This window comes from Mustela erminea, chromosome 1 (assembly GCF_009829155.1).
Source record: "Mustela erminea isolate mMusErm1 chromosome 1, mMusErm1.Pri, whole genome shotgun sequence".
Taxonomy (NCBI): Eukaryota; Metazoa; Chordata; class Mammalia; order Carnivora; family Mustelidae; genus Mustela; species Mustela erminea.
Genome location: NC_045614.1, coordinates 60836612 through 60853532, shown reverse-complemented (window position 1 = coordinate 60853532; position 16921 = coordinate 60836612). Strand labels below are relative to the sequence as shown.

General features: G+C 42.1%; 1 long non-coding RNA gene across 2 annotated transcripts; it reads right to left on the bottom strand.

Annotated features, from left to right (window-relative positions):
- Nucleotides 1–6490: 6490 nt before the first annotated feature.
- LOC116591671 lies at nt 6491–16608 on the bottom strand. 2 transcript variants are annotated; one of them, XR_004286123.1, is made up of 3 exons: nt 14592–16608; nt 13238–13352; nt 6491–6527 (listed from the first exon to the last, which is right to left on the bottom strand). It is a non-coding gene; the product is annotated as an uncharacterized LOC116591671 (long non-coding RNA). The 2 variants fall into 2 exon arrangements; XR_004286125.1 differs by lacking the exon at nt 6491–6527 and adding an exon at nt 10817–10828.
- Nucleotides 16609–16921: the final 313 nt, after the last annotated feature.

Sequence of the window (16921 nt, the reverse complement as noted above, 5' to 3'; positions counted from 1 at the left end):
CTAAACTGACTAACACAAGCTCAATGCATTTTCACAAAGTGAGCCCACACCCATGTAATCACCGGAGGGGGTCAAGATAGAAAATTATCAGCATTCCAGAAGTCCTCGTCATTTCCCCTTTACCAATCCCTCTCTTCCTCAAAGTTAGCCAATATACTAACTTCTACTAACCATAGATCAGTTTTGCTTATTTTTTTGGACATAAATAAACAGAAGTATACAGAGTAAAAAAACCATTTTCTAAATAATTCCTAGGCCAAGGGCCAAGGAAAAAAAAAGTAAAAGAAAGAAAACTAAACACTATTTTTTTTTAAAGATTTATTTATTTATTTGACAGACAGAGATCACAAGTAGGCAGAGAGGCAGACAGAGAGAGAGGAGGGAGCAGGCTTCCCGCTGAGCAGAGAGCCCGATGTGGGGCTTGATCCCAGGACCCTGGGATCATGACCTGAGCCGAATATTAAAAATAAAAGCACGGTCTCTAAAAACCTGTGATACAATCTAGTTATACTTAAAGGAAAACTTTTAGCATTACATGAACTTTTTAAGATAAAAAAAAAAGATTGAAAATATATAAACCCAGTAATCTGTAAAAAGAGCAAGTGAGTGGGGCACCTAGGTGGCTTGGTCGCTTGGGTGTCTGCCTTTGGTTCAGGTCATGATTCCGGGACTGAAGTCTGCTTTTCCCTCTCCCTCTGCCTGCTTGCCCTCTCTGCTTGTGCTCTCTCCCTCTCTCTGCCAAATAAATAAATAAATAATCTTAAAAAAGAGAGAGAGCAAGTGACTCAAAGCAAAGAAATTAGAAGAAAGAAGTTAATAAACATAAAGGCAAAAAAAGAGAGATGAAATAGGAAACAAAAATTAACATGGGGGTACCTGGGTGGCTCAGTTGTTAAGCCTCTGCCTTGGGCTCAGGTCATGATCCCAGAGTCCTGGGATAGAGCCCTACATTAGGCTCTCTGCTCAGTGGGAGGCCTTCTTCTCCTTCTCCCCTTCCCTCTGCTTGTGTTCCTTCTCTCCATGTCTATCTCTGTCAAATAAATAAATAAAAATCTTAAAAAAAATTAACTTAGACCATCGAACTAAATGCTTGGTCTTTGAGAAGACAGTCTTCACTGAATGACTTTCCTTTGTCCTTCAAGAGCCTTCATTTTATCAATCTGATTCTATGTTCTGAGATACTGATCTCTGTGTACTATACCCCAGAGTCCCAATTGGACTTGGCCACTGGGAAGCACCATCTGGAGTTGGGAGAGAAAAGAGTCAGATTAGAACATTTATTCCTTTATTCCGTTTATCTCCTTGGCTGTGGACTGTGTCTGCCTGTGTCTCATTGTCAAATCGGAGCTTCTCCCAAGGCAACCTCCCCAGGGCTCTCTTCCAGGTTTTGGTCACTGCCTCCTCCCCTCACCCATTCCTGTCTAGGAGTGACAAAGCCACCCTACTGCTAACCCCTGGAATTTGCCTGTATCCTGACCACACCTTTGTAAAGTTTTAAACTTTTACAAAGTTTAACAAAGTTTGTTAAACTCCTCTCAAATTACCCGATTTGAGAGTGCCAACTATTTCCTGACTATAACAGCAGCCCCCAAATTTTTAAATTACAAATTAATTAAAATTTTAAAGTATTTTGGCAAGCTCATCAAGAAAAAAGAAAACACACACACTCTTAGGATCAACAAAGGAGAAATGACTGCAAACAGGGAGGTTTGAAAAGTTTATTTTAGTCAATTATATGAATAAATCAATTATGTGAAATTTTGTATGAATAGATCTGGAAAACCACAGAAAATGGATTATTTTCCAGGGCAGTATAGATGATTAAAATTGGTTTGAGAGGGGCGCCGGGGAGGCTCCATCATTACATGTCTTCCTTCAGTGCAGGTCATGATCCTGGAGTCCCAGGAGCAAGTCCCACATCATCAGGCTCCCTGCTCCCCAGGGAGCCTGCTTCTCCCTCTGACCCTCACCCCACTTGTGCTCTCTCTCTCTCAAAAAAATAATTAAAAAAAAATTGGTTTGAGAAAGAAAACAACCAAAAAAGAAAAGGCAAAGATCTACCTAAACAAGACACTTGGGGTAAATAATTAAAACAAGACAAGAGAATATCCATGTTACATAAATTGTCCTACAGCAGAGAAAAAGGTGAACATCTCCCCAGCTCATTTATGATTGTGGCATTAAATCTGACACTAAAGTTAGTAAATGAGAAGAAAGCAATTGGTCAGAGCACCTGGGTGGCTCCATCGGTTAAGTGTCTGCTTTCAGCTCAGGTCATGATCCCAGGGTCCTGGGATTGAGGCCCACATCAGGCTCTCTGCTCAGCAAAGAGCCTGCTTCTCCCTCTCCCTCTGCCTGCCACTCTGCCTACTTGTGATCTCTATCTCTCTGTCAAATAAATAAATAAAATCTTTTTTTTAAAAAAAAAAGGAAAGAAAGGAAAGCAATTGGTCAATTCTACTTAAGAATATAATGAAAAAATATCCCAATAAAACACTAGTAAACTGAGTCCAGCAGTGAATTAAAAGAGTAATATATTATGGGTTTATTCCAGAAATGGAAAGATGATTTGACATTAAGACATGTATTACTATAATTTAGTATAGTAAGAGATTAAAGGAAAAATATATCATTTTCTCACTAGATGGGGAACCACCATTTGGTGACATGAAGATTATTCCACATTATATTACTCTCAGCCCCACAGCAGAGGTTTTCATGAGATGGTGGGGAGAAAATGAGCAACAATCATCCGTTTCCCCGTCCTGGATTGTGAGAGAATAAAGAGTCATGTGGAGGGAAGCACTCCCCGTAGCCATGAGGGGGGTTAAAGGCAGGGAGGTGGGGAGAGCATTCCCAGGAGTGGTTGAGGCAGAAGACAACATAGCTTTTCAGGAAGTGGAGAACGGTGGTGACTGAGTCAAGGACAAAGAGAACACAACATGCATTATGTGACAGGTGAGACAGTAGAATCGCCTTCATCAAAACCGGGTCCCTGGGCTCCTAGGTGGTACCAAGGGATTTCTGAGAGCAGACAGGATTCCGGAACCTCACCTTCTTTATGAACTCCTTCCTAACAAAAATCCCTCCGAGAAGAAGCTTGCCATCTGCGATTCCTCCTTCTATCGTAGACAAAGATCACTTCACACATCCAAAAGCTTCCCAAGAGAATTGTGCGAGGGCACAAATACCTCTAGGGCATCCAAAAACTGGACATGTCGCTCCTAGGGGAGACTCTACATAGGATCACTACATAGTGATGTAGTTGTAAAGGAGTGAGTATAACATATTTATTTGAATTTTAAATGCAGCAACTTCTGAGAAAAAGTAGACCTGGTCTAGTGGTTGGGTTTGATCCTGGGGACTGGCATTGCCAAGGAGACTGTACCCAGGCATTTCCATAATTTTAATAGGCTGAATCTGTGACTACAGTGTTTGGACAAAATATATTTAAGATTCATATATTAAATGTGTACACTGGAGATCCTACCCTTCACAGGAGTCTATGCTTCATCTGATCTTAAAATGAAAAGAAGCAGATGTTAACTGAAAAGTGTATGAAGGGTACATAGTGATGATATATTCTGTAAGTCCAAGAGCTTGAAGAAAAGTGCAGTTGAGGTCTGAAGAGGTGGGCACTGGCTAAAGAAAACAGATATTTTTTACCATCTCTTGGGGGTGAGGAAGGGCACTGTGGGGAGGGTTCATTTCACGTGCTTGGGTCACAGGGGATCCAGAAACCTTGCGCTTCGCAGCTATGGGAATGGGGGAGGGAGGGTGAGTGGAGGACATGGAAAATCTTCTGATGGAAACATTATTTTTTTGAAATCTCACTCTGCTTTCCACCTTTGCTTTCCTTTCTCGATGTATCTCTCTGCCCTCTGCCCTCCGCCTTTCTGTTTTTGTTGAAAACCTCTTCCTCCCCCACTCCTCCCCATTCCTCCCTTCCTATGTGAGGAAATAGGAAGGAAGGAAGCTTGTTGCATTTGCTTCCTCCCCCTTCCTCCTGTGACTGAATCAACATCAATCCTGAACTAATGAACATGCTCTACTGTTAATTCATGTTTTCGTGGTTTAGGCTTTTAGTTCTTCTGGAAATGGTGTGAGACGTATTTTATTTCTCTCTTTCCAAAAGTGCTATTCAGTTACCATTTCCTTGTAAATGTTAGGTGCTTGCATTATTCTCTGTAGTTCAGGTCTCGACAAGCTAGGAAAGAGCTCGTCTGGGCTGTATCACACTACACACTTTCCCTGCTTGATGCTGCTTTCCCTTCTCTTAGAAACTGCAACATGGGGGTCTCTGTGACCGTCCTCCCAAGGGCACAGCAAAGGTCAGGCCTCCCCTTCTTTCTTTCCACAGATTGCCCCTTCTTTTTTCCACTTTGACTGTGAGGGTCATGAGGGTCTTTTTCCTTTATTTCTGGTTGGTCGCACTCCCCGATTTCTGCCCTCAGGGTTTCTGTTGTTCCTCCATCACTTCCTGAGGTTTTGATTGCCATGGCCTTCCTGCAGGCCGGCTTACACTGGGGGCCTGGAGTGTCCAGGAGGTTCCCCAACCTGCAGGACAGTTCCCTTCTCCTTGGCAGGGCTCCTCAATGAGTTGTTTCTTCTGTGAAAAGTCAAAGCATCCCTTTAGTCATGTTTGCAGAAACTTACTGTGAAAAGGTGTGCAGAATATCATTGTCTACACCTCTTTCACACCTTTAATAATCTAGTGCATGGGGGCACCTGGGGGCTGTCTGGTGAGGGTTGGATCAGGTCACGATCTCAGGGTCCTGGAATCAAGCCCCGCATCGGGCTCCCTGCTCAGAGGGAGCCTGCTTCTCCCTCTCCTGCTCCCCCTGCTTGTACTCTCTCTCTCTTTCTCTCTCTCTCAAATAAATAAATAAAATCTTAAAAATAATAATCTACTGCATGGACCGCAACCAGGCTGGAAGCTGGTTTTCATCTCAGTTCTGCAAATACCAGTGAGATTCTGGGCTGGTTTCTTAATGTCACTGGGCCACGTCTGGAAGGATAATTTCTAAAGAGGACCAAGTTTGTGATTCCATCAAGTCCTTTGGTTAGTTGGCATCACAGCAAAATACAGAGTGTCTTGCTAATGAGCCCCTGTCAGCCTCACTCCTCCTCTCTGTAATTCCTGAACCTAGCCAGGCATTGACACATGGTAGGCCGTGAATGAAATTTGATGTTTGAATGAGTACATGACAGATTTCAACAGACACCCCGGAGCCTGCTTGGGCAAGGACGTGGTAAATGCCATGAAGATCATGGAGTTATAAGGACTTCTAAGGACTGGGCTGCTCTCCCCTCCTCTGCAATTAAACAAGACAGCCTTGGGGACGGTGTTGCTCCTCCCCACCCTGCCCTCTCAGGCTTGTCCTCCCACTGGATGTTCTGCTTGGGAATGAATCCTCAGGGCCCAGGGGAGAAGTGTTTAGCAAGCACTGGACAAAACACAGTATGCTTAATAACCAGTTAGGCTGCCTCCAAATCGCATCTTGTCTTCAGCAATATCTGTAATTGATGTCTAAGTAAACCAGCAGCTAAACTCACCACTAGCTCCGGGAGAAGGATCTACTGTCAAGATCAAGGACAGAACGTTTGGCTTGAAGTCAGCATCCTTCCATTCTAAAAGCGGCAGCAAATACAAGAAAATTAAAAGCAGGGCTCCTGCCTCTGAGAAAGAAAAGGGAAGTTGTAGTTATTGTAAATCTGTTGATTTTTAATATAATGGCATGATTATTTTTTCCAGAAAAACTGTTACTAAAGCATCAGTATAGACTACTATGTGTGGTGTGAAGGAATGATGACGTTCTATGTATTTGCAGCAAAAGTCACTTTATTGCATTGAGACTAAGTTTATTTTATGGCTGCACATCTCATCAGATTTTTTTTTCTGTCTTAACTCCATTTATTATTATTTTTTTAAGATTTTATTTATTTGTCAGAGAGGGAGAGAGGGAACAAGCACACGTGGTGGGGCGGGGGAAGGCAGAGTTGGAGAAGTAGGCTCCCGCTGAGCACAGACCCCTCCCCCACCCCCCCACCACCCCAATGTGGGACTCGGTCCCAGGACCCTGGGATCATGACCCAAGTTGAAGTCAGACACCTTTTTTTTTTTTTTTAATTTTATTATTTTTTTTTATTTGACAGAGATCACAAGCAGGCAAAGAGGCAGGCAGAGAGAGAGAGAGAGAGAGAGAGAGAGGAGGAAGCAGGCTCCCCGCCGAGCAGAGAGCCCGATGCGGGGCTCGATCCGAGGACCCTGGGATCATGACCCGAGCCGAAGGCAGAGGCCTTAACCCACTGAGCCACCCAGGCACCCCAGAAGTCAGACACCTTTTTTTAAAAAATTTATTTTCAGGGCGCCTGGGTGGCTCAGTGGGTTAAGCCGCTGCCTTCGGCTCAGGTCATGATCTCAGAGTCCTGGGATCGAGTCCCGCATCGGGCTCTCTGCTGAGCAGAGAGCCTGCTTCCCTCTCTCTCTCTCTCTGGCTGCCTCTCCGTCTACTTGTGATTTCTCTCTGTCAAATTAATAAATAAAATCTTTAATAAAAAAAAAAAAAAAAAAAATTTATTTTCAGCATAACAGAATTCTTGTTTTTGCACCACACCCAGTACTCCATGCAATCCGTGCCCTCCTTAATACCCTCCACCTGGCTCCCCCAATCTCCCATCCCCACTGCCCCTTCAAAACCCTCAGATTGTTTTTCAGAGTCCATAGTCTCTCATGGTTCACCTCCCCTTCCAATTTCCCTCAACTCCCATCCCCTCTCCATCTCCCTGTGTCCTCCATGTTATTTGTTATGCTCCAAAAGTAAGTGAAACCATGATACTTGACTCTCTCTGCTTGTCTTATTTCGCTCAGCATAATCTCTTCCAGTCCTATCCATGTTGCTGCAAAAGTTGGGTATTCATCCTTTCTGATGGAGGCATAATACTCTGTAGTGTATATGGACCACATCTTCCTTATCCATTAGTCCGTTGAAGGGCATCCTGGTTCTTTCCACAGTTTGGCAACCGTGGCCATTGCTGCTATAAACATTGGGGTACAGATGGCCCTTCTTTTCACTACATCTGTATCTTTGGGGTAAATACCCAGTAGTGCAATTGCAGGATCATAGGAAAGCTCTATTTTTAATTTCTTGAGGAATCTCCACACTGTTCTCCAAAGTGGCTGCACCAACTTGCACTTACACTTACTTTTACACTCCCACCAACAGTGTAATAGGGTTCCCCTTTCTCCACATCCTCTCCAACACGTTGTTTCCTGTCTTGCTAATTTGGGCCATTCTAACTGGTGTAAGGTGGTATCTCAATGTGGTTTTAATTTGAATCTCCCTGATGGCTAGTGATGATGAACATTTTTTCATGTGTCTGATAGCCATTTGTATGTCTTCATTGGAGAAGTGTCTGTTCATAACTTCTGCCCATTTTTTGATATGATTATCTGTTTTGTGTATGTTGGGTCTGAGAAGTTCTTTATAGATCCTGGTTATCAATCTTTTGTCTGTACTGTCATTTGCAAATATCTTCTCTCATTCCGTGGGTTGACTGTTTCCTTTACTGTGCAGAAGCTTTTGATCTTGATGAAGTCCCAAAATTTCATTTTCACTTTTGTTTTTTTTGCCTTTGGAGATATATCTTGAAAGAAGTTGCTGTGGCTGATATTGAAGAGATTACTGCCTATGTTCTCCTCTAGGATTCTGATGGATTCCTGTCTCATGTTGAAGTCAGACACTTAACCAACTCAGCCACCCAGGTATCCCATCTTAACTCCTTTTAAATTAATATGTTTTAATAACAACAATATATTGGGTTATGGACATTGGGGAAGTTATGTGCTATGGTGAGTACTGTGAAGTGCTATGGCGATTCACAGACCTGTACCCCTGGGGCTAATAATACATTATATATTAATAAAAAAATTAAAAAAATTTTAAAAATAGCAATATAAGTGAATTATTCTGGAACAACCCTTAAGGACAAACATGTTCATTGCTTATGTGCAGGGGATAAAACAATTTTTAAAAATGCTGATAAAATAATGCAGGCACATAATTTAACAATTAGTATAAAAGTTAGTTCTCTCCCCAACCTCCCCCTCCCCCCAAATCCCCCCTGTTCTTCTTCAGGAGCACCTGCTTTCAAGCCTTTTAGTGTTTCTTCTTGGACTTAGTCCCTTACTTGCAAATAGGATGCTCTTGATTTCCATTATGGCATTTGTGAATTTAATTCTTACAGAGCATGGCCTCTGCTGCTGCTGCTTCTTATCTTCTCAATATGGTTTTATCACACTTTTTTGGTTGAACAAATGGCCAATGTCAGTATTGTTCACTGGTGAACTAAATAATTCTACGATGTACTTCCTTCTTTCACAGTATTCTGTTTTTCCCTAGGTTTTATTTGCTTAATTTTCTGTGTATTTTTTCAAGTGACCCCCCCCCCCCCGAATTTTTTTCATCTTCCCCATCCTGCGATTATCACTGCTGGTTATCAACAGCAACACCAAGATGCCTCACTCCTTTACTAAGAGCCTCCTCTGTTCCCACTTACTTTTCACTGAGACTGTGTTACCAACACAGTCCTATTTGGAAAAGGGTAAATTTGAGTTCTGTTTCCTCCAGGGATATTCCTGCCTCTTCTGGGGCTGCTGGAACACCCTGAATGTTCTTCCTGAATTCCCTTCCTCTGCCTCACAAAGTAAGCAGGGCTCAAGGTGTAAATTCGCCTGTTCACATCAGAATACAGATGGCTTCACCAGTGAAATCCAAACAAGGACTTGTTTATGTGCCAGGTATCACAATGGATGCAGAGCACCAGGTATGTTCCCTAATGTCAAAGATACTGCAATCAGGTGTACCTAGTAGCATAGGGATAAGACAGAACCAACAAGAAGTGCTATAAAAAGCTGACTTTTTTCCCTTCCCACCTCTGACTGATATTTTTGTCACCTCTTAAATGTAGTAGTATTTGTAAATTTCTTTCCTTCTGTGTGTTTACCCTCTAGCCCTTCTTATCTTCTCAATATGGTTTTATCAATATGGTTTATGTCAGATATGACATTAACGTCTTTTGCATAATTTTCATAATTTTTTGGAAACTCATTTGGCCTCCAAAGCTTGCTATCTGCATGACTGCTGACAAACTACTTAAACTCGTTGACCTCAATTTCTTTATATCTAAAATGAGAATAATAATGAAGAGTATCTTAAACCTTTGTTGTATTTAATGAGAAGATGAACGTAAAAAGTTTAGTCTAATACCTGACACCTGATAAACAGTCAAATATTAGCTATCATCTTTAGGTTGGAATTATCATTTATTACCATCCTCCTCATTCTACCTCGTTGTAAACGCCCATCGGAGGGTTTCATACACTCCATTAATTCCTGTCCCATAGCCTTCTTGTTTAATGGCTTCCGTACCTCCAAGCCTGTCTGAGAAGCTGAATGGCTGTTCTTTCGTATTTTCTTCTATTATTTGCACTGTCTTCATTTTCTCTGAGTTCTTTTTTTCTGGCTTGTTTTGTTTTCACTGTTGTTTCTTGTTTTCTCCCACTCTATCATGCATGTTGGTGGCTTTTCTCTACTCGGTCTTAGCTATCAGATCAGACTTATCATTTAGCCTGGAGCTGAGTTCTTCAGTCATCACCAGAAATCTAATGAATCATCCAAACCAGACTCTAGAGTCTAGACTATTTGTAGGAGAGCCTCAGAACACCCATCTATAATCTCCTGTGGTGAAGCCATGAAGGGTTTGGTCAGAAGAACTCAGCGAAACAGCCTGATCGTTTTTAGACAGAGGGCTTAAAGGAGGCCTAAAGGAGGTCTTCAGACAAGACTCTGCAATACATCCCCAAGCACTCCTTTATAAGCCCCAGTCAAGCCCATGCAAACGTTTGGGAAGAAATGTGATCCCTATTAGCCAGTTTCCCTTGAATTTCTCAGCGCTCTCTGGCAGTTTTCCTTCCTAAATAGACATCACAGTTTACTCCATTTTTTTTTATTTAAAAAAATAGTTTCTCTCCAAACCCAAACAAAAGCAGTAAAACAAGCAAGAGCATGCTTTCTGGGAAAAACAAACAAAACAAAACAACACCCACAACAGAAATAGGGGTGTCGTGGTGGCTCAGTTGGTCAGGCACGGAACTCTTAGTTTCAGGTCAGGTCATGATCTCAGGGTCTTGAGAATGAGAGGGTTTTCAGGCTTCAGGCTCTTGAGCTCAGCAGGGAGTTTGCTTCCCCCACCCACCTCTCTCTCTGCCCCTCCCCCCAACTCATGCACACACAGTCTTTCTAAAATAAATAAATAAAGCTTAAAAAAAACCAAAACAAACAAACAAACAAAATAAAACCAATGACACCAAATCAGAAGTATTTAAGGATCATGGATTAGGGCACAGGGCAGGAAGATGAGAACCAGAACTCAACAAGCTGACATTTAGTAGACAGGGTCCTGACCTGATACTCAGATACCCTAGCTCAAGGGGCCCTGAAAAGAAAAGTGCAAGGCATCAATTTGGTAGGAAATGGCCACCAGCAACCGAATATTGAATAATTCTGGGGAAGAAATTTGCATACTAAGAAGAAAACTTTAAATATTAACAGTCAAAAAGGAGGTAGATATATTAAATTCCTTCCAAAATTTGAAAATTTTTCAGAAGAAAATTATGGGCAACATTCCCATTCCCATTAAAATATAGCATTCAGTCCATTAAGCATCTGCCTTCAGCTCAGGTTATGATCCCAGGGTCCTGGAATCAAGTCTCACATCGGGCTCCTGTCTCCCTCTGCCTGCGGCTCCCGCTGCTTGTGCTCTCTCTCTCTATCTCTTCTCTCTGACAAATAAATAAGTAAAATCTTTTTTAAAAAATACCACAATAAAATAAAATAAAATACACCACGTTGTTGGAGGGAGATTTACTTCCATCACACACACTTTTGCCAGACTTCTGTGTGGCAGAGACCCCACCAGCCAAGCAGGAACTGAAGGTCTGGAAGCTATGGAGGTGCATGACCTGGTAAGTCCCTGTGCCAGAAGGGAGGACTAGCTCAGCTGAGCAGCCTCAGGGCAGAATGAGCAAGAGAGGCCAGCCCTACAAGGCACTGCTTGGGTGTACTATCACAACATAGAACCTCCCCTTTCCTCAGGCCAGCTCAGACCCCATCTGGATGTGGCAACCACTCCCTTTCATTGAACAGAGTGGCAGGTGTGGGAAAGTAGAAATCAAAAGGAGGCGGGCAGTCCCCACAGGGCACTAGTGCATCCTGCAATTCACTCCCTGAGCTTGGCCACTGCTCTTGCAGGTGAAGCAGGTGTGGCAGTTTTCCCATGAATACTGACAGTTCTCTTGGCACAGAGACATGTCCACACCTGCTCTGAGTGCTTACTCTGGTCCACCTGCCAGATCCAGTCTCCAGGTTAAAGGAATGGCATAGAGGCAGGTGTCCCAGATGAAGGGGCATTTTCAGGAGGGTCCCATCTTTCTGTGTGGTTCCAGTGAGTCTGTACAGGCAAGACATGTCCTGTGGGCTTCCTGGGACAGCCAGCATTCTTCCAGGGACTGCACTACTCATGCAACTTATCCCTAAGTCTGGCTTTTCTTTGTGGTACTTAAGCATCCCTCTGGACATGAGAAGGTCAGTTCTTGCCTGCAAAGTCCAAGGCTGGGTGCCACCATCACAACTGCCAGGACCCAAAAGAGTAGCCACCGCGCTGTCATCGATCAGGCCATGTCAATTTGAATCCTGCAACAAACAGGCTAGGATTGTCAAATCCTCCCAAGATTCCAGCAGGTCCAAGCTCTCTGGACACAAACCTTATGTTTAATCCTTTACCTTTTCAAAAAAATTCATTTCAAAGATGAACAACCTAATTTAAAAAATAAAGCTTATGTATTCCCAGTTCACCAAAATGAACAAATGAAAAAAGCAAATGGCCAATAAAATATGAAAAGATACTAAAATATTTTGTCAATATTTGAATATGATTACATCATTCTGTCTTTGTAATAAGAATCAAGGGTGGAAACTAAAATTTTCTCCAGATCTCATATATTCATTAGTTTTTCGAAAGCCCATAGGCCTTAAATGCCTTTCCCTTGGTTCATCCTGTTTTTTTCTTATATCAGAAGAGCAAGTTAGGCACACAATTTCAAAATGAAAACTAACTCAAAGAAAGAAGAGCCAAAATATATTCACCTCTTTAGTAATGCCATCTATCTTCTTTGATTCCTATTATCCATGGTCTGATTTATTTAGGTACTGAGTTCATGCTAATATCTGAAGCTGATATAATTACTGACATAATTACTGATGTCATCTTACTGTGACAGTTTTAAAGCTGGAAATTTCTATATTTAAAAACAACATAACACCTCACAGTTAAAACGACACTTTTTTAAAAAGTATAGGCTAGCAGGCTACCTATCACGTTTTCTGACTCTGCTCTGATACAATTTTTAAACTGTGTTAAAGAAAGAGATGCATTCAGCTCTGTCATCTACAAAGAACAATAGGAGGCAGAGGCATTTAAAAACAGAAAAACACAAGGAGCGCCTGGGCGGGTCTGTCGGCTGAGTAACCAACTCTTGATCTTAGCTCAAGTCTTGATCTCAGAGTTGTGAGTTCAAGCCCCGTACTGGGCTCCACACTGGGCATGAAGCCTATTTAGGAAAAAAAAAAAAAAAAAGAAGAAGAACACAAGAGAAGTATTGAGGATGGAGTGTGGATCACGTGCATCTGAGGCTCATCTCCTTCATGTCTTCAGCAGGACTTTGGGGTAGGACCCCAAAGAATCAAAGTTGCATCTCGTCAACACCTAACATAGCCAGAATCTCTGGTTATAGGATATCCGTATGTCTGAGCTGTCTTAAGACCTTTGTAGGTCCTGAGCATTCTTACTTTGAAAGCTCCACTTATATTCTTAACAAATCCTTTAAAAGGCACTCATGTCATAAATACTTATTGAGCTTTGTCCTAGGCATTGTTGCAGAAATTTGGCATATAGTAGTGAACAAAACAAAGATCCCCACCTTTGCAGAGCCTTTATTCTACATAATTCATATACAACTATGGAGGAGTCAGGTTGAACTGAATTAAGTATAGTTGAATGGTTGGCATGTTACATTAGGTAAATGCTTGTACACAGTTTAGGCTAGACTCTGCTGACGTAACAAACAGTCCTGCAAATCTCAGTGGCTTAACAGAACAGAAGTGTTTTTCTGACTCACTACATATCCAGTGGAGGTTGGAGAAGCTCTGCTGACTTGGGAACCCAGGCTTCAGAAGGCATCATCATCCTGTAGCTGCACCAGTGAGAACATATGACCTCTTCAGTCTCATTAACTAGAAAAGAGTAACCTGGAGAGTCATGCACTGGCTCTTAAGTCTTTCATACCAAAAGGGAAAAGAGCCACTTGCAGTCATAGACAATAGCAGAACCAGCCACAGAGTGCTAACTGCAAGGAAACTAGGAAATGCAGGGGAGCACAGGGTTATTCATGAGCAGGAAATGTCCCTGCCATAATGCTTATCTAATATTTATTGATCTTATTCTGCAGTTTTCCTTTTATAGTATAGAGCTAGTCAGTGTTTTTTCAAGCCTCAGATATTTGCACAAAGTGCTCATAGACCTTAACCACTGCTGTTATAATGGTTCATATTTACCAAAACTTTGTTACTGTTCTACTGTATAAATACTGATAAAGTAAGATTTATTTTATTTAATAAATCACCCTTTTTGGTGCTTTTTTTTTTAAGATTTTATTTATTTATTTGACAGAGAGAGAGATCACAAATATGCAGAGAGACAGACAGAGAGAGAGATGAGGAGAAGCAGGCTCCCCGCTGAGCAGAGAGCCCAATGCGGGACTCGATCCCAGGCCCCTGGGATCATGACCTGAGCCGAAGGCAGAGGCTTAACACACTGAGCCACCCAGGCGCCCCCTTTTTGGTGCTTTGTAGGCATGCATAAATGTGCAGCTCCTCTCCTCATCACAACAACCCCGTGACACAGGTAATTAATCCTGTCCCCATTCTATGGCTGAGGGGATGGAAGCACGGAAAGGAGTCGTCACCTGACCCAAAGGCACACAACTAGAAAATGGCAATGCCTGAGTGCCTACCACCTAGCTTCACTGCCTTTAACACAAGGAGAAGATGGCCTTGGGCTATGCAGTCTTCATCTTTTCTGCCTGTACCCACGCTAATAGTAACAATAATGAATGAAGAGAGAAGAGGACGGGGATAAGCAAGATCCTTCCTGCCCAAGTCAAGCCCAGTAGTGAGTAACTCTCATTTTCCTATGGGTGTGTTTTTACCCAGCACAGTGCTGTAAAGAAATAGGAGAAGTAGGAGGTGGCCCATCCTTTGAAACCTACTACAGTCCACACTCTGGTAAAATGGCATAAAGCACTTACTCAATCAGTGCAGCCCAAATGAAGTTAATTTGGCTTTCAGATAAACATCTAATGTGATCAGAGAATAGAAGTTGTTAAACAGATGAAGTTCACTGAGGCAATGATTTTCATCATTGTGCCTGAAGCAAACATAAATGTAGTCTACTCACCCTAGATGTGGCCTTACCCCAAATGTAGCCATTAGAAATCTATAGCACATCCATGAGTCAGCACACGATTTCACCGTGCATGTTGATTATTTCTGGGTTTGTACTCGATGTGTCACCAAGAAAGGCAAACATGTCTCAGAGTACACAAGCATGTGTTAGCACACACACGCCCATTACCTAGAGCGAGAAACGACACTTGAGGTCTGTACTGTGCCATTCCATCCATATACAGTTTCAGAAGTGGCAGAACTTATTTATGGTGACAGACGTCAGAATAGTAGTAACTCCTGAGAGGTGGCATGAGGGAACATTCTGAAGCAATGGAAATGTTCTAAATCTTGAAGTAAGTAGTTTACACATTAAAAATTCATCTAAGCACTTAAGATGTGTGCATATATATATATATATATATATATATATATATATATATATAATACTTCAGTGAACTTACCTCACTGGAAATCACTAGTCAGGTTGGATAAAATTCCACCATAACAGGGTCACAAACCACACTTTTAGTTGGGTGATCTCGGCTAAATCACTACTCTCTACATTCCAATTTCCTTTCCTATAAAAAGGGTTAGTCACTGTGCCTACCTTCAGGTGTTCCTACTTATAGTCCTTTAGCCCTAGACACCAAATACTATGTTATCTTCATTAATTCATATGTTTGTCTGTATATAACCAGATCTATGTTTTGGTGCTTTAACCTTCATGGCCCATCTCTATGGGAGACAGAATCATTAGCATCCAACAACCGGTTCATATTTCCTAAAGACAGGAAGAACTTAACCTTCAAACAACCCCAGAGATGAGTTGAGGGGCAGGGAAAGTGACGGGTGGGGGGTGGGACTCAAAGAGGTACATACCTGGAATGCCAACCTTGGGCGTTGACCTCGTACAAGTTATGGATACAAAAAGGCAAGAAGTGGGGAGTAAAGGGAACCCTGCTGCTCTGGAAGCCTGTGTACCTCGCCAGGTCTGGGTCACTGTATTTAGCTATGTAGGCTACACATTGCACAGTGCCAGGGCTGTAGTCCACGTGAATGGCGTCCCCTGCAGTTGAATTGGGCAGGATCACTGTGAGAAGCTGTCAGAGGGCAGAGGTCTCACCTGCTGAATGTCACACCTTCTCCAGGAGAACCTCTCAGGTTAGATGGCACCTTGGCTGCTTCAACCTTCACCTGGTGATTTCTCAAGTGAGCAAAACCCATCATTGCAGTGGACTCTGTTCCATCCCTATCAGACTGCCCTGCTCCATTCAACTTCACCCTGTAGTGATCTAGGAACACCTAAACCCAGTGGAGGCCCTGGACAGCCACAGGGTGGAGGTGTGAAACTCTAAACTATACTTGAGGGAATTGGGGAGCCCTGATCTGAGTGGTGTGAGTCACACACATCCTCACTGTGTATAGTGATAGCAGTACTAAGACGGATAAAACCCATAACTATAGCTATTAGGGTGCTCAGAAAGGTCTATGACATAGGATTGTGGTCTTATCATATCAGAATGCATCAATATCTGCATTTCTTAAATCTGTAAAACCTCAGAAAAACCAAATCCTTTATGCAAACTTTTTGGCAACTTTCCCCATCCTCTGACTACCAGATAAAGTTAAAAAGTGGTGAACCAAAATAAAAAACAAAACAAAACTATTTTCTCCTGGAAATACAATCCTGAATTTTACTGTCCATTCCAATGTTATAGCAGGGAGCAGGGAGGGACACATTTAGGGCTTACAGCCTCCTGGGGGGGACACTTAGATTTTTAGGCAGTACAAGATGGGGACCCAAGGCTTTGTGGAGCTAAGAGGGGGATGCTTTCTTCTTCCATTATAATCTGCTTTCTTCCTTACAGAAACATGTTAATTTTAGAAAATAGAGGAAATCAGGTTTGCCTCACCACAGAAATGAATTCAGTGGGACAGCTCATCCATTGTTCTTACTCTCTTATTTTCCCTTTTTATTCTTTTATAAAACTCTTAGTGGATTTGGTACTGAAGTTGATTATTAAGGCAATTTTTAAAAATTGTTCAAATTTTCATGAATATACACATGGATCCTACATCTACCCTGGGAAAATGAGACTTATAGCTTTTGGGGAATATACAGATTAAGGGAAGTGGGATAGATGTTGAAAATTCTTGCTTGGCAAGTTCTGCTTTTGTATTTCTCAAAGTATGTGTGTTAGAGTAGATGTGTGTATATAGTATACGTTTTATTGTTACTATTGTTGGGGAATAATAGTTCATGAAATAAGGGAGCCCCTTAGCCCTGGTCCACAGTTCAGAGAATAGTGGATATCTTGTTTTTTTATTTGGAACAAGCTGAATCCCTGCCTAAAATG